The following is an 18,572-nucleotide window of genomic DNA, read 5'->3' on the forward strand; positions in this document are numbered from 1 at the left end:
CCAACATGCTTGCTAATTATACTTTTAAGGGTGGAATACAAAAGAAACTTGGAGATCCAGGAGTACCAACTATACCATGCTCCATTAAAAAAAACTGTGTTAAAACTGCTTTATGTGATCTTGGAGCCAGTGTTAGTGTTATGCCTCTCTCTTTATATCGTAGACTTGAATTGAATAAGTTGACATCTACTGAAATATCTTTGCAAATGGCTGATAAATCAACTGCTATACCTGTCGGTATTTGTAAGGATGTGCCTGTTGTGGTTGCAAATGTCACTATCTTAACGGACTTTGTTATTCTTGATATTCCCGAGGACGATAGTATGTTGATTATCCTTGGTAGACCCTTTTTGAATACTATAGGGGCTGTTATTGATTGCAACAAAGGCAATGTCACTTTTCATGTTAATGGTAATGAGCATACGATACACTTTCCGAGGAAACAACCTCAAGTTCATATCATCAATTCTATTGGAAAAATTCCAACTATCATTATTGGAGGTTTTGAATTTCCTCTTCCTACTGTTAAGAAAAAATATGATATTCTTATTATTGGGGATGTTCATATCCCCGTTGAGGTAACCTAGTGTTATTCGAAATTTCTCTGGTTCCATGTTATTCGGAATGAGTTTGTTAACAAGACTTCATCAACCTTGTTAGTGGATTCCTTTTGATGATCATGAGATGGATGAAACTAGAAGGCACAACCTTCTGTACCCTCTTTTTACTTTCTGATATTTAGAATAAATAAAGAAAACTAGTATTATCTGTCTGTTTTTCGAATAATCCGTGCAATAAAAAAATATCCCGAAAATAAAAGTGCTCCAAATGCCCTGCAAATTTAGTATGATTCTTTATGGAATATTTGAGGATTTTAGGCACTGAGAACACAGCGGGGGGGGGGGCGGGGGGCAAGCACCTGGCCACGAGGGTCCAGGGTGCCCACTCCCCCTAGGCACGCCCCCTGTCTTGTCGGCCCACGGTGGGCCCCCTCCACTTATTCTTGCACCCACACACTCCATCTTCCTCCCCAAAAAAATCCCCATCCAGCTCAAGCATGAGTTCTAGCTCATTTTGCTACGATTTTCGATCTCCTTGCTCAAATCTCCATTTACAAAACTGCTTTGGGAGATTGTTGCTGGGTATGTGACTCCTCCATTGGTTCAATTAGTTTTCGTTCTAGTGCTTTATTCATTGCAATTTTTTGCTGCATAGGTGATCCTGTTCTTGAGCTTGCATGTCAAATTTATGAGGTTCCAGGTAATTATAATGCATGATATAGGCTCTAGACGCTTGTGGGAGTAGTTGCTATTAATCTTGTTTAGTTTGATTCACTTTTATTTTGAAGTTACTAAAAATTTCAGAAATTTTTCAGAGGAAGAAATATGTCCAGGAAAATGTACCAAGGTGGTTCCTCAACAAAGAGAGGACCCGGGCGTGCTATGCGTGAGCAAGACGATGAACCACCAAGGGACGCTGAGGTGCGGTCTTGTGAATGGCCATCAGAAGAGTTTATGGTCAATGCAGGCATTAAGGATGAATTTGACGCATATGTGCGTAATGCCGATCTTGAGGACTTCATGCAAGATAAGTGTCCTCAGTACTACCAATTGAATGATTCATTCGTGAGGATATTTAAATTTACATCTTCGTGTAATTCTCAGAATGTCCTATTTGATATTTATGATCAATCTTATACCATGGACCTAGAAGATTTTACAACTGCTTGCAAATTTCCACAGTGGGGCAATGTTAATGAACCCCACAAATCTGAATATAAAGACTTTCTTGCTAGTATCACTGTGGGAGAATCTAAGAATATAGCACAAGCTACTATAGGGAGCATTCATTTTCCTGTTATACATTATTTTGCTCCCTTCATTGGTAGATGCATTAATGGTAAGGATGAAATATGTCACATGTGTGTCTCTGATCTTTGTGTTCTGAAGAGTGTAGCATGTCCCAAAGGTTGACAAATTTGTCCAGAAGCTGCTCGGTGTTGATGTTTTTCCAAACCCTTCATCCATCTATGCCAGCCAACACATATTGTACAAAGAGATTTTTCCGTCGAGCCAAGTAGAATAGGCCGATGCAAGCGGAGAAAAGTGATCTGTCCGTGCGGTCACAGGGGATGGGGGAGCCCTGCCAAGGTTGCAGGTTGCTGCTCCACTCAAGCCGTGCCGAACGTAGCCGCGGGAGCACAACTGAAGCATGGTCCTTAACTCCGAGGCCTCCCAATTTTTTTGGTGAGCAAACCTTCCAATTAGCAAGGCACTTACCACCGCTGCACTCCTCGTCGCCATTCCAAAGGAAGCTCCTCTGGATCCTTTCCATTTTCTTGACCGTCCCTTGTCAACGGTGAACTTGTCAGGAAGTTGCCATAGAAGTTAAAACCGACTTGATCAAAGTGAGCCTCCCCGGCCTGGCCATTAGTTCGCATTTCCATCCTTTGAGCCTTCCAGCCAAGCCATCAATTAAAGGTAGGACCTCTATCCTCTCAAGCTTATGGTAACCTAGTGGAAGGCCTAGGTTTTTTTTGAAAGCAGAGTGGAAGGCCTAGTCAGCGGCAAGGTAGAGAGCCCGAAATCAAGCTCTTCGCACCTTATTGAATAGGCAACGCATTTCTAGGCATTAATCTGAAGCATCACCATATGTTTCCAACAAGACAGAGCCGCAAATTCCGTCTAGTCTCTATGGTAGTGCGTATGACGACAAGGTCCGTTACTGGAGTGCTTTGGTAGCAGCAGCTGTGACAGGTAGGGCCGAAGCATATGTATCTTTAATGTTAAAAAAACTAGAATCATGCTTGTGACAATTTCGTTTCGATGATTTGTTGTAATAAGTTAGAATGGGGCTGGGATGATGTATCGTTATAAACTGTTGATGTACTTTTCATTTTTGAGAGACGTGCTATACTTTTATAGCAAGAAAATAATACTATCTCTGTAACTTGATGTAAGGCATGTTGCAGCTCAATTGAACTGCAAAACGTCTTACATTAAGTTACAATTGCTGTAAAAATGTCTTAAATTAAGTTACAGAGGTAGTATTTGTTTATGGGGAACGCCAGAATACGTCTTGTTAGTATTACGGTTTGAGACGCAAAAGATTTCATGCCACAGTTAGGTGATCGGTTCGATGAATTCAACACATCAAATTTGAACTAAAACCATGACACCAGTTTTGGAACAAAGGGAGTATTAGCTTGCGAGAAACTCCTGCAGGACCAAACATGTCATGATCTTAAACTATTTGTCTGAATGTGCGAAGAGATATCATATTAGTAGAAGTTACATCCATACGAGAACAATATCCAACTTTACAGCACTGATGGCTAAAATTCTGACGCCAATACAAGTGCAAACGAGATGTAGAGGAAATTTCAATCAATCTTTTGCAACTTCGCAACACCTTACCATAAGGACAGCTCTCTCTACCCAGAGTACAATCCACCAAAGAACTGAGTTCAAAGTCAACGCAGGGGGGGGGGGGGGGAATAGATGCGGCCACAAACTAGCACCACACTATTTCTTGTCGTACGCAACCCCACTAGCACATCAGATTAAGACTAACGCAAGAAACCAAGAGAAATCAGGCCTCATCTTCACTTTCTTCATCACTTTCGTAAATGAAGGGGAAAACAACATCTTTGTGCCCACCCAAGTAGCCACCGGTAGTGGGATGCAAAAGCTCTTTTGCACGGTCCTTGCACCCATAACAGTTACCTTATAAAACAAGGAAAGTGTATTAGCAGTAGAGATGCATAACTAAAGTATCTGCACAAAAATATCAATCTGAACAACATAATAGATAGTTACCCGAGTCATTAGCTTCCAAAGGGGTGCAAAGATACATATCCTCCTCCTCTCTACAATCCGGATGCACCTCCGCAAAGAACAAACTAGATGGGTCACCTTGCATTTTCACAAGAAAGTTAAAGTGTATGTATCCCTTTCCCCCCTCGATGATTAGGTTTCTTGCTTTCACTTTGATTACCTCGAGGTCAGTAGGCTGAAATACAAATGACACGTGTAAATTAACAAGCCTGATGAGATATATTTTATTGCATTTCTAGTCTTCAAAATCAAATCATGGGATTTTAGCTATTCTAAGTAAACAATTAATTAACAAACTAGTCTAAAAGCAAGGTCAAATATTTGAGTATGATGTTCGCATACTTGCATACTGTTTTACTTGGCATAGACGTTCAACGCTATTATCAAACTCTTCTGGTTATGCTCTTGGCTGCGCCTCAGCAGCTCCTCACGGGGCGGTGTCTTGGGCCTGCGAATGAGCTGGCGCTTTGCAGCAGCAACCCAGGCATCACCCAGCTCCTTGAGAGTAAAGGGTGATGGCCTAGGAGTGGGGTCCTCCCAGGTCTCCAACTCAGCAAATCCATCCCTACATACCAAAATTAACTCATTAAAGCATAATCACTAATGACTTAACATAAAGTTATCTCAGAAAATTAGATGACAGGGCAATTAGATGAGTATCTTGTCTAAACAAGTTGTTCATACAGGAAAAAACCACATGTACATGTGAGCACATATACAATATTCGTATCTACAAATTTTATCATGCAAGGAACATTGCAATGATTAGAAGACAGTGAAGCACACATAGAGCATCTCTTTGGCAAAGTGGTTGTTATACTGGCAAATACTACGATATGGTATGCTATATAAAATATGCATGAGATTCCAAAAGAAAAAATTGAAAACACTCACTGGTCCATTGCCAAGGGATGGACAATGTGAGCTACCTGGTCCGTTACCAAGAGTGCCACATCACAGTAGTACTAAGTTCTTTCCTTCCAGTTTGTACTTCCTCCTCTTAAATATCAGATGGGACCGACAGTTATGTATTTGTCCCTCAATTTGCTAGCGAAGACTCAATGCAGAACTTGAAGAAAAAATATAGTTTTACTTTTTCTATGTCATAATCGGAAAGTTGGTGGCCTCGGTACCAGGTGGGCTGCCAGTACCAGAAACTTTCTAGCTTGGACACCCCCGCATAGTTTTGAAACTTGCTCGATTCGGTCCTATGAGTCCTTGGTACCATTGAAATGAGCACATTGTTCATGCTCGAAAGAAATCAAGCGTGTAGTTATTGCAAGATTCCCAATCTATACCCCTTATTTGAATAAGAGATTGTGACTGAATTGGTATACATCAATATATCCGTACACATCAATATATCCCAACTTGCATATAAACTCGTGTCGCACGTGAATCGGCATGCTCCTGCACATAGCGAGTTGTTAATGACAAGTGAAGTCCATGTGAATTAGACTGTATATGCACTTTGCAACCAAGGGGTGAGTTTTCGTCTCAACCACTGTCTGCATCGAAAATCATAAAAAAGGGGTGAACTGAAGCAAAAAATCATGTTTCATCACCATTAACTCTCTGTTAGACTTAGTGTATCCTTGCCTCCTTGGCATGTATGCATAGTGCGCATGGACTTATAGTGTGAAATGGGGAGCAATAAGCTTTTTAACAGCAAAATAATAAAATGCATAGGCCACCTGGTCGGTATTTGGCATGAATAACAACTGAGCGAACTGTGCAAACAGTCTGTTAAAACAGATATCATTGTCCAGTGGTTGGGGGCGCATGATTGTAAACCCAACGACCAGAGTTCGATCCACGTCGGGGACGAATTTCTGGAATTCTCATGAGGGATGCTTCTTCTATATCAATAAACCGTGGGTGCTAGTGCCCATGGAGTTTCATTATTTTTTTTTAAAACAGATATCATTGTCGAAGGCTGAATGCCTATCTGTTGAAGCAATTATATCGTTTAACACTAACTGTCATAGACCAAGCTCCTGAGAGCACAGATGTGAGGAGAGGCCTCCTTTTCTGTTTTATTATTGATCCGTTGTTACCTCTAGGTCTTACACGCTAGTCCATGGACAAATTTATTGATCCACGAGATCAGACCATTCCTAACAAACTCCAACTCTAGCTTAAGGAAGAAAAACTCTGACATATTCCTATCTTAACAAACTCAAACTCTGAAAACTAATTGACAAGCTTGGTAATAGAGATCACAAGGTATGCCCATTTAACCTGGTATTTTTTAGATGGCAAGTCGATCTTCTTAAGGGCATGTTTGGTTGGGAGCCATAACTTGCAATACCTTAAGTTAGGCATGTCATACTCTACATTAGCTTGGCGTGCAACAAAAATCTCGCCACACTTTCTACTGCTTTGCCGCACTTTTTTCACCCATTTTGTGGCACCGGATTCGTCCGCCAAATCTTTGGCGCACTTCAGGTGGTGGGAGAAAACAGGGTTCCTCCGACTGCCCACGGGATGGAAATGATAGCACATACGTACACGGGTATTTCACCACTCTGGGCAAAAAGAAAGCATGAACTCTCTCGTGTCTTTTCCCCTCCCATTCTCTCCAATCTCGATTTCATCTTCTCAACTATTCCTCTCCAAATCCCCCTTCTATTTTGTTTCGAAGCCCCCTACTCACTCCACTGAAAATCCCCATCCAGATCCAAGAAAAATCTTGAGTACCATGGTTGGTTTCTGAGAACTGCGGATGTTGCCCATTTCGTCACTCCATAAAAAATCATTTCTTCTCATTGGATTGGCAATGGCAAAGGGAAAGGGGAAGTTGGATGGCGACATCAGAGAATCATAAGTTGGGATGATGAACAGGCCAAGTTCATGTTCGATTGTTACATCAAGTGACGAAACAGAGCAGCATGCAGGCTTCGTTTTCAAAAAGCAACACCATATGAAGTGTGTTGATACTTTAAAGTTTAAACAGAGAGTTGGTTGTGGGGGTTCCACTTGAACAAGTTGATCGTCACTACAGACTACAAGGATAATTGGAAGATAGTCGAGACAGCTCTGAATAAGAGTGATGGCTTTGATGCAGCCAAATGTAAAGTGGCCATTTCAAAGTCTGAAAAAGAACAACTTAGTGTAAGTTTTTTTCGTTCATATAAAATACACCGTCCTAAAGAATTTTATGATAGTGATTAGATTATACACATGCATGCAGGATAGGGCTAGGCACTTGCTCTTTAACACCATGAAGTCCTTTCATGAAATGCAAGAACTTTTCATGGGCATTATTATGTTGATGGTTCCCTTGCCATGGATCCAGAAACAGGTTTGGATGATGGAAGTGGATCACCCAACTCCAACTCACAAGAACTGGATGACATTCAGAATGCAAGTGGGGCGGGTAGCAGACACCGTCACATGACATCGCGGGCGCCCACACATGAGCATAGGAGAGTAAACTCACCACTTCATTGAACCGGGGTGACTATCATATTGGGCTACCAAAATTAAAGACTATCCACACATTTTCGCCAGACCTGTGGCAGGTTACATGGCAATTATCCAAACAGGTCAAAATTTGCCACAGCTCAACTAAGCTATGGAAACCAACCAAACAACCCTGTTTTTGCCACAACTTAGCCATGCCACAACTACGTCACCCGCCTAATAACCTTAGGTGTGGCAAAAATGTGGCTGTCAACCAAACATGTCCTAAGAAACTGAAACCTGTACGCTGGGAGAAGAAGCATGAACCAAACCAAATATGCTTCTAGTTACCTATATGACCTAGATCGTGTGCAAGTGGTAGGGAGATGGAACCAACTATAAGACGATCACATAGAATTGAGGGCACACGTGCAAATGCAATAAATAAGATGTCTACGCACCTGTTGAAGATATGTTCTTCACCAGAAACTGAACCCTGTTCGCTAGGAGGAGAAGCGGTTCCACTCGAGGCTGAAGAGGAGCTCCGGGTTAATGACATCTCAGCTGATCAAGCCTGCAACAAGAGTGGGTGGTGAAATTGCCGACGACCGGATCTTGCAGCCAAGGGCTAAGGTTAGGGGGTCTCTGGGGCAGCTCGACCCCACCTCGAGCTTCACTACACCCCTCAACTCCCCTTCACCTCTGTATAGGCCTAAAAAAGAGTTTGCTTGACTAACAAATTAGCTACGGCTCCAGTTTGTGAAAAGATTGTTGTGGCTAACAAAAATTGCAAATTGAGAACAGTTTTCTGTAGGCCGAGCTACCTGATACCCTATATCTGGGCCGTCCAGAATGGACTGTTCGCGTTGAGATATCTGCAAAAGTTTAAAATTTTGCAGCTCTGCCAAGACTATCAACGCTTAATACAGTACCAAGCTGCTGTTCACGATATGAAAGGACATCTGCCCCTGGTCCGTCTGTCTCTCACATGCATCCTCTGACAAAGTCTTTCACCTCATGTCGGCTCTCTCTCTCACATGCAGATGAATTGACAGCCCCTGGGACCCATGAAGGTGTGCAGACCATGCAATCACTGCCTCGAGCACCGCATTGAAGAGCATGGGAGGCCAGCGATCCTATAGTAAAGGTAGTTTGCTGTTGTTCTTGTTAATTAATTGGAAATACTTCAACTGTTGCATTAGTGTTTTCAACTAAGAATTCAGATTTATTTTTTTTTGTTTATAACGTTGTGCAGTTTTTTTGGCAACAAATAGAACATATATAATCGATCGTAAAATTTTGTTATAATTGGAGAAGTCCCGTACACAAATGCTCGTCTCCCCATGCAAGATTTTAATATAGAGCTGCGGTGTGCATGCTGAGTTGATAGGGGATAAATAAAGAAAAAGAAAGTTGATACACAGAGAAAAAGTTGCATGCAGTATTAACACAGAAAATTTATCTTATCGTTTGAATCATTTATCGCAATGAACGTACATGACAGAAGTAAAAAAAGAAGATTTATCTTACCATTTGAATCCACCACGCAACTACTGTATGACAGTGCTGTCCAATCTCTCTCTGCAGCATCCATGTGGGGCAGTTGAAAAGATGGTACACAAGTACACCACCGGCTGAGCTGCATGGAGTAGGTTGCAGGCCTATGCCTGCTTGAGGTTACTGTTCAGAAGGACATGACCGCACCTGCTAATTACACTGCTGCGCCGCTCCTGATGTGTCTTGACCACACAAATCTTAAAGCAACACATAGTGGGTATCATGTAGCTCGTGCTAGGAAGGAACTTTGTGGCAAATTAGGGGGTCGGCTACCTTCAAAGCGGAGGGATTGAGGAGGGTATTGGAGGCCGCGGTGGAAGCAGGCGGCGGCTCGACCTTGATGTAGCGTCGCTGAGGTCTTGGAGGAGGCGGCGAATTCCTGGAAGCAGGCGGCGGCTGGACCCTGCTATACCACGGCTGAAGTATTGGAAGAGGCGGCGGCGAGGTCCTGGTGGATTACGTCGCGAGATCCTGCTTCTTCACTGTAGGCGGCGGCGGCGGCGTGATGGACGGGGTGGGGGCGGGGGGAACTGGGCCAAGACGATGAGATGCGGCGGTGTGGTCGAGGTACCTAGGGTTGCGCCATGGAGGGCATGAGAAAGGGCGAGCGTGTAGAGATTTGGGTGGGGATTGGGGAAGCAAGGTGTCTCTTTTTGGTCAGCGAGTGGGGTCTCGTGGTGTGCGATGGCAAGGTTGTAATTTCCTCCCAACTCCATCATACTACCTCATTTCCGATTTATATAACTCCATATGCACAACAGCCGTCGCCTCCCAACCCTAACCGCAAACTCGGTCCTTCTTCTCTTTCCCATCCAGCAGCCTCGTCGACAGCAAGAGAAGTGGGGACCCGTTCATTTTTTTTCCTTTAGGGTATTGCTTCTTCAGTGACACCGACGAGGTGGTGGCGACGATGGCGTGTTGGAATAAGGTCTCTATGGTCTCTTCCTACCTCGACGCCGTCCGATCCAACGCCGACGAAGGGCATGTGAGAGTTTATGTCCCCTGATCTGTTGGTTCCCTTCAGATCTTGACGGCTCATGGGCAGGGAGCCCCTCCTCCAAAGCGGCTCCCCTCCCCTATGCCTATATATATACTTACTTGAGGGCGTGCCCCCTCTTTTGCACACAATTTCTGTGCAAAAGGATTGCCCCTCCCTCTCACTAGTTCTCCACAAAATTGTTCCACCGTTCTTCGGCAACGCCAAGCTCTGGATGGCGAAGCGTTGAGCTCATACGCGTGCAACGCGTAGAGAGATCATACGTTTAAGGAACTGATTGTGGAAAGATTCGAGGGACTTCAAAAATGATCTTCATCAACTTTTTTTCCGCCACAAGTCTAAGTTGTTAACGGTCAGATCTAACTTTCTATGCATCATCATAGTGGTCCAGATTTATGAATCGTAGGACGATTTTTTGTCTCTACTACGTTTCCAACAACTTCGGCGCAGCTTCCTGATGTCTCCTTGGAGCGGCGAGGTTAGGGTTTCTTGTCATGCATGCACTAAACGATGTCATGAACTAGGGGGTAGGGTGGGAATAAAAAACCGAGCATCAGAAACCGATATCGAACCCGAATTCACCGAAATCAAATATTTCAACCAGAAACTTTGGTTTGCAATCCTAGAGAACCGAATCATTCGGTGATTTCTGCATCATGATCTTCCATTGTATTTTCGCTCTCTTCGTGCTTCAGTGCGCTCCTTGATGAGCTCCGCACCGGCATCCTCCCCTACGAATCCCTCCAGCCATGGGCGGCAACCAAGGCCGCGGCAAGCCGGCGAGATGGGGCTATGAGCCTGCGACTGCAAAGACCATGGACCGGCTAGGTTTGGTATATGGTAATTTACAATATTTAAAGTGAGACACCATTTCAAATTTTGAAACATAGGAGAATAGGCATGACTAGGTTGATTGCACAAGACCATGGACCGGCTAGGTTTGGTATATTGTCAAGTTGTAGTTGCAATTTGTTCGCTCTCTTACATTATATTATTGAATTAGAAGAATTCGTTGGGGTGACAAATTAAAACCATGAGCATGATTATGAGTGAAGTTGCATTTCTGTATTTGTTACTTCAGTGTTTTTACAAGACTGTTGTTCTCAGGCTTGAAATAGTAGTGTATTTGTTTTGAAAGGTTGCTAATGCACATGTGGATAGAAGTGCTATTTGTTTATTCTGTTGGTCCCACATGTGAACTCACACACTTCAACCTTTATAAGTAGTATAAGTAATAGGAAAGATTGTCATTTCACTCATTTCCTACAACCCGTATGTGAGGTTAGTATGGTTTGCACAAGGAGGGACATTAATTTCACACGGATGGCCACAACTTCCCCATCGCCTCTATTTTTATGGACAGACTCTAACATCTCGTTGATCTCAAAATCAATTACCTGACCCAATTGAAGTTGACATTTTTTTAGACAGAGAACCAAATTGAATTGCTTAGGGCAGTTAGAGAGCACATTTGATGTTTGTGATAATCTATATACATTTATGTATACCTCCTCAGAATGCAAGAGATAACCATGTAAATGAACTGAATAGAGAGCTAGTAGACCGATAATTATAAAGATAACCGAACATCAATGTGATCCAGATACATATTGGTTCCAAGCTTATTGCTGCCTGCTTTGCACGAGATTTATTAGATACCAGGCAGTTAATTGAAAAATCTAACTACTAACCAAAATAAAGCTAAAGATATAGTAGATGACCTAAAGCAGAACCAACTCATAGTTTTGAGCATCCACAAGTCGAACCCTTAAAACAAAGAGCTGAAATGTGCAGGCAAGGAAACATACAATAATTCATGCAAAGCACCTATCAAACAACCTTCTTAGGTAGGATATATATTACATTCGCATGCATTATGCAGAAGAAACAAAAGAAGACTTCAGAGGAGGCATTGCAGTAGACAAAGTGTAGACAAAGAAGGTTCATCTCTCATGTCGTCGTGATCCTGTTCATCCCCACCCGCCAACACCATGCATGACTCTAAAGAACTGATTTGCAGTAGGCAGGGTGTAGACAAACAAGGTTCATCTCTCACGTGGCCGTGATCCTGTTGACCCCCACCCGTCAGCCATGCACAACTCTAAAGAACTCATTTGCAATCAACTCGAACATCTTAACTCCCCATCTAAGTCACCTTCCTGGTTTTTCTGCAAAAGTACCCAATCATTCAACCATCTAGCAATCATATTGGCAGGAACACGAGGATCATTAATCTTGTTATTATCAAATATTATGCTATTTCTTAATATCCAAATTGTCCATAGAACTATTGAGACACCAACCAACATCATGTGTTTTTCCGCCTTTGCAAAAACTAAAACACTTCTGCTTCTGCACACCCCCCTAAACACAAGGACAACTTAGATGAACTCATACCTCTTCATAACAAAGGGCATGATAGTCGTATCTATAATACCTAAATAGTTCATCCCCACTAACCTATTTCTCTTCACATGCAATCTATCCACATTAGCAGCCTTGCCACATCATCAATTCCTCTTAATTATTTTGGTCATGCAGTTCACCACGTCAGCATTCTAAAAAAACGTGTGAATCTACTCTCTGGAAACCGAAGAGGCCCCTTTGATATTCCGTAACCGAAGAGAAGCCCGACGGCCCAACGATTCATCACAGCTCATGCATTCCCCACGCAGGCCCACCTCCTCGGGTGTGAACTAGCAAGTTCCAAAGAAAAGGGGCCAATGTCTTCCGCATGCCGATTTCCGTAGGTTTAGCATTTTCGTCTTCCAAACGCCTCACGGTGTTGTTCTGCTTCGGCTCCTCCTCCCGTGGTCCCACCCCGGCCTCTCCATGCCGGTAGTCAGAGCTGCTAACTTGCAGTTCCTCAGACCCGGGTCCTCCTCGTGGCAGCGGCATCGGATGCACCGGATGACGCATCGAATGCGGCCATCCCCGTACCGCCCAAGTTCGTGCTGGATCTAGCAGCCGCTCCCTCATGCCGTTCCTTAGCCCCGGGTCCTCCTCGCGGTGGCGGCATCGGATGCACCGGATGTGGCGGACGTGACCATCCCGGTCGACGCCCCAGTTCGTGCAGGATCCAGCATACGCAGAGGACGCAGCAGATGTGGCCATCCCAGTTGCTGCCCCAGTTCGTGCAGGATCCAGCAGGATGACCTCTGGAAGGAGCAGGTCCACGGGCGTATTCATGATCTTTTGTTATTGCTGCGAGGACACTTGAGGCGTCGAGGCTCACGTCAACGATGCAGGTGATGATGATGTCAAGGAATCAGACCCAATTCTGAGGTGGACTCACACATCCTCTAATCTCCGGCGGGCGTGGCCTCCCACATTTCTGGACTCCTTCTCTGTTGGGGAATGTAGCAGAAATTCAAAATTTTCTACGCATCACCAAGATCAATCTATGGAGATTCTAACAACAAGAGAGAGAGGGAGTGCATCTTCATACCCTTGAAGATCGCTAAGCGGAAGCATTACAAGAACGCGGTTGATGGAGTCTTATGATACGTCTCCAACGTATCTATAATTTTGATTGTTCCATGTTATTATATTACCCCTTTTGGATGTTTATGTGCTTTATTTTACACATTTATATCATTTTTGGGACTAACCTACTAACCGGAGGCCCAACCCATATTGTTTTTTTTGTCTATTTCGGTATTCCGAAGAAAAGGAATATCAAACGGAGTCCAAACGGAATGAAACCTTCGGGAGCGTGATTTTTGGAACAAACGTGATCCGGAGAGCTTGGGGTGCAAGTCAAGAAGCTCCTGAGGACCCCGTGAGATAGCCCCCACCCCCTGTAGGGCGCGCCCCCTGTCTCGTGGGCCCCTCGGGCGGCCACCGATGTACTTCTTCCTCCTATATATATATATATGTACCCCGAAAACATCCAGGAGCACCACGAAACACAATTTCTACCGTCGTAACCTTCTGTATCCGCGAGATCTCATCTTGGAGCCTTCGTCGGCACTCTGCCGGAGGGGGAATCGACCATAGAGGGCTTCTACATCAACATCCTTGCCCCTCCGATGAGTTGTGAGTAGTTTACCACAGACCTACGGGTCCATAGTTATTAGCTAGATGGCTTCTTCTCTATTTTTGGATCTCAATACAATGTTCTCCCCCTCTCTTGTGCAGATCTATTCGATTTAATCTCTTTTTGCAGTGTGTTTGTCGAGATCCGATGAATTGTGTGTTTATGATCAAGTTTATCTATGAATAATATTTGAATCTTCTTTGTATTCTTTTATGTATGGTTGAGTTATCTTTGCAAGTCTCTTCGAATTATCAGTTTGGTTTGGCCTACTAGATTGGTCTTTCTTGCCATGGGAGAAGTGCTTAGCTTTGGTTTCAATCTTGCGGTGTTCTTACCCAGTGACAGAAAGGGTTGCAAGACACGTATTGTTGCCATCGAGGATAACAAGATGGGGTTTATATCATATCGCATGAGTTTATCCCTCTATATCATGTCATCTTCTTAATGTGTTACTCTGTTCTTATGAACTTAATACTCTAGATGCAGGCAGGAGTTGGTCGATGTGTGGAGTAATAGTAATAGATGCAGGCAGGAGTCGGTCTACTTGTTATGGACGTGACGCCTATATACATGATCATGCCTAGATAATCTCATAACTATGCGCTTTTCTATCAATTGCTCGACAGTAATTTGTTCACCCACCGTAATACTTATGCTAACTCGAGAGAGGCCTCTAGTGAAACCTATGGCCCCCGGGTCTATCTCTTATCATATTTGCTTTCAATCTACTTTATTTGCATCTTTACTTTTTGCATCTATATTATAAAATACCAAAAGTATATTTATCTTATCTTACTATCTTTATTAGATCTCACTTTCGCAAGTGGCCATGAAGGGATTGACAACCCCTTTATTGCGTTGGTTGCGAGTTCTCAGTTTGTTTGTGTAGGTGCGTGGGACTTTTGAGGAGCCTCCTACTGGATTGATTCTTGGTTCTCAAAACTGAGGGAAATACTTACGCTACACATGCTGCATCACCGTCTCCTCTTCGAGGAAAACCAACGCAAGCTCAAGACGTAGCAAGAAGGATTTCTTGTGCCGTTGCCAGGGAGGTCTTCGCTCAAGTCAAAACATACCAAGTACCCATCACAAACCCATCTCCCTCGCATTTACATTATTTGCCATTTTCCTCTCGTTTTCCTCTCCCCCACTTCACCCTTGCCGTTTTATTCGCCCTCTCTTTCCCAATCTCCTCTCTCCTTTTCGCTTGCCTTGTTTTCCGTTGCTCATGTGTTTGCTTGTTTGCTTCGTCGTTATGGCTAGTTCCTTGTCCGTTCCTATGTCTCTCGAGTTTGAAGTGCTTCACTTCAAGCAAAGGCAAGGAGAAAACTTAAAAGATGCTTGGTATAGGATGATGGAATCTTATCGCAAGTGCACCCTAGAGGTGAACTTTAGAATTCTTCTTCACAATTTTTATGTTGGGTTAAACATGACGCATAGACAACTCTTGGATTGCATTGCCAATGGAAATTTTATTGAAATTGATCCAAGTATTGCGCATGAAATTATAGAGGGAATAGTGGGAACACTACCTCAAAAGGGAGGATCTCATCCTACCCAAGAAGAAACGCAAGTGTTTGGAAAGATTGCGAAGTAACAAAAAATTTACAAAAATCTCTTGAGCCTCTTAAAAGTGTTAGCGGGAATCTTCACCGCATGAATATGTTGATCACTCTTTGCAATAAGCGGTTGGATTCTTTAGATCTAAAAATTTCAGAGTATGAAGGGAAGCGGAAAGAACCTCCCGGATTCGAGCATGACTCCGCTAAAAAACTGAGAATTAAAGATGGCACTCCTTAGATCAATCTTCGCTTTTATGCCTAGCTAGGGGCATTAAACGATAGCGCTAGTTGGGAGGCAACCCAATTTTTCTTTATGTTTTTTGTTTTTGCTCCTGTTTAGGAATAAACCTTGCATCTACTCTCTGTTTAGATCTGTTTTTATCTTTTAGTTAGTATTTGTGCCAAGTAGAACCTATAGGATAAACTACGATGATAGTTGATTTGATTCTGCTGAAAAACAGAAACTTTGCGCTCACGAGAAAAAATTCAATAAATCACAGAAACGTGCTTTTGCATTGATTCTTTTTGATGCTGATCAATAAACAAATTTTCCAGTACTTCCTATTTTGTTAGGATTTTTAGAGTTCCAGAAGTTTGCGTTAGTTACAGATTTCTACAGACTGTTCTGTTTTTGACAGATTCTATTTTTTGTGTGTTGTTTGCTTATTTCAATGTATCTATGGCTAGTAAATTAGTTTATAAACCATAAGGAAGTTGGAATAAAGTAGGTTTAACACCAAAATAAATAAATAATGAGTTCATTGCAGTACCTTATGTGGTAGTTTTGTTTTCTTTCACTAACGGAGCTTATAAGATTTCCTGTTGAGTTTTGTGTTGTGAAGTTTTCAAGTTTTGGGTAAAGCTTTTATGGACTACGGAATAAAGGGTGGCAAGAGCCTAAGCTTGGGGATTCCCAAGGCACCCCAAGATATACAAGGATAGCCAAAAGCCTAAGCTTGGGATGCCCCGGGAAGGCATCCCCTCTTTCGTCTTCGTTCATTGGTAACTTTACTTGGAACTATATTTTTATTCGCCACATGATATGTGTTTTGCTTGGAGCGTCGTGTATTATATTAGTCTTTGCTTTTTAGTTTACCACAATCATCATTGCTGTACACACCTTTTTGTGAGAAGCCTATTTGATTAGAATTTGCTAGAATACTCTATGTGCTTCACTTATATCTTTTGAGCTTGATAGTTTTTGCTCTAGTGCTTCACTTATATCTTTTAGAGCACGGTGGTGTCTTAATTTTGAAGAAATTGCTAGTCTCTCATGATTCACTTATATTATTTTGAGAGTCTTTTAGAACAACATGGTATTTGCTATTATCATAAAGTTGGTCCTAGAATGATGAGCATCCAAGTTGGGTATAATAAAAACTATCATAGGAAGTGAATTGGATGCTATGATCAACTTGATACTTGATAATTGTTTTGAGATATGGAGGTAGTGATATTAAAGTCATGCTAGTTGGGCGATTATGAATTCAAAGAATGCTTGTGTTGAAGTTAGCAAGTCCCGTAGCATGCACGTATGGTTAAAGTTGTGTAACAAATTTGAAACATGAAGTGTACCTGGCTTGTGCATCCTTATGAGTGGCGGTCGGGGACGAGCGATGGTCTTTTCCTACCAATCTATCCCCCTAGGAGCATGCGCGTAGTACTTGATTTTTGATGACTTCTAAATTTTTGCAATAAGTATATGAGTTCTTTTGACTAATGTTGAGTCCATGGATTATACGCACTTTTACCTTTCCACCTTTGCTAGCCTCTTCGGTACCGTGCATTGCCCTTTCTCACATTGAGAGTTGGTGCAAACTTCGCCGGTGCATCCAAACCCCGTGATACGATACGCTCTATCACACATAAACCTCCTTATATCTTCCTCAAAACAGCCACCATACCTAGCTATTATGGCATTTTCATAGCCATTCCGAGATATATTGCAAAGTAACTTTCCACCGTTCCGTTCATCATGACATACTTTACTTTTGTCATATTGCCATTGCATGATCATGTAGTTGACATCGTATTTGTGGCAAAGCCACCATGCATTATTTTTCATACATGTCACTCTTAATTCATTGCACCATCCTGGTACACCGCCGGAGGCATTCATATAGAGTCATATCTTGTTCTAGTTTCCAGTTGTAATTCATATGTTGTAATCAATAGAAGTGTGATGATCATCATTATTAGAACATTGCCCAAAGAAAAAGAAAAAAAAGAAAGGCCAAAAGAAAAAAAAGGCCCAAAAAAAGAAAAAGAAAAGAAAAGAAAAGAAAAGGAAAAAAAGAAATAAATAAAAAGGGCAATGTTACTATCTCTTTTTCCACACTTGTGCTTCAAAGTAGCACCTTGTTCTCCATGTAGTGAGTCTCATATTTTGTGCTTCAAAGTAGCACCATGTTTTTCATATATTGAGTCTCATAGATTGTCGTTTTCATACTAGTGGGAATTTTTCATTATAGAACTTGGCTTCTATATTCCTACGATGGGCTTCCTCAAATGCCCTAGGTCTTCGTGAGCAAGCAAGTTGGATGCACACCCACTAGTTTTCTTTTGTTGAGCATTCTTTTATAGCTCTAGTGCATCCGTTGCATGGCAATCCCTACTCCTCATGTTGACATCAATTGATGGGCATTTCCATAGCCCGTCGATTATCCTCATCAATGTGAGACTTTCTCCCTTTTTTTCTTCTCCACACAATCCCCATCATCATATTCTATTCCACCCATAGTGCTATATCCATGGCTCACGCTCATGTATTGCGTGAAGGTTGAAAAAGTTTGAGATTATTTAAGTATGAAATAATTGCTTGGCTTGTCATCAGGGGTATAGAAGTTGGGAACATCTTTGTGTGACGAAAATGAAGCATAGCCTAACTATATGATTTTGTAGGGATGAACTTTCTTTTGCCATGTTATTTTCAGAAGACATGATTACTTTGGTTAGTATGCTTGAAGTGTTACTATTTCTTTTATCAATATGAACTTTTATTTTTTATTCATTTGGATCTGAACATTCATGCCATAATAAATAAAATTACATTATGAATTATGCTAGGTAGCATTCCACGTCAAAAATTCTCTTTTTATCATTTACCTACTCGAGGACAAGCAGGAATTAAGCTTGGGGATGCTTGATACGTCTCCAACGTATCTATAATTTTTGAT

General features: G+C 42.3%; 1 long non-coding RNA gene across 1 annotated transcript; it reads right to left on the minus strand.

Moving 5' to 3' along the window:
* Positions 1 to 3,371: 3,371 nt before the first annotated feature.
* On the minus strand, positions 3,372 to 8,081 carry LOC123096759 (uncharacterized). The gene is made up of 4 exons (XR_006446698.1): positions 7,703 to 8,081; positions 4,179 to 4,401; positions 3,819 to 4,011; positions 3,372 to 3,725 (listed from the first exon to the last, which is right to left on the minus strand). It is a non-coding gene; the product is annotated as an uncharacterized lncRNA (long non-coding RNA).
* Between the last annotated feature and the right edge of the window lie 10,491 nt (positions 8,082 to 18,572).

Source organism: Triticum aestivum, chromosome 1B, assembly GCF_018294505.1.
Source record: "Triticum aestivum cultivar Chinese Spring chromosome 1B, IWGSC CS RefSeq v2.1, whole genome shotgun sequence".
NCBI lineage: Eukaryota > Viridiplantae > Streptophyta > Magnoliopsida > Poales > Poaceae > Triticum > Triticum aestivum.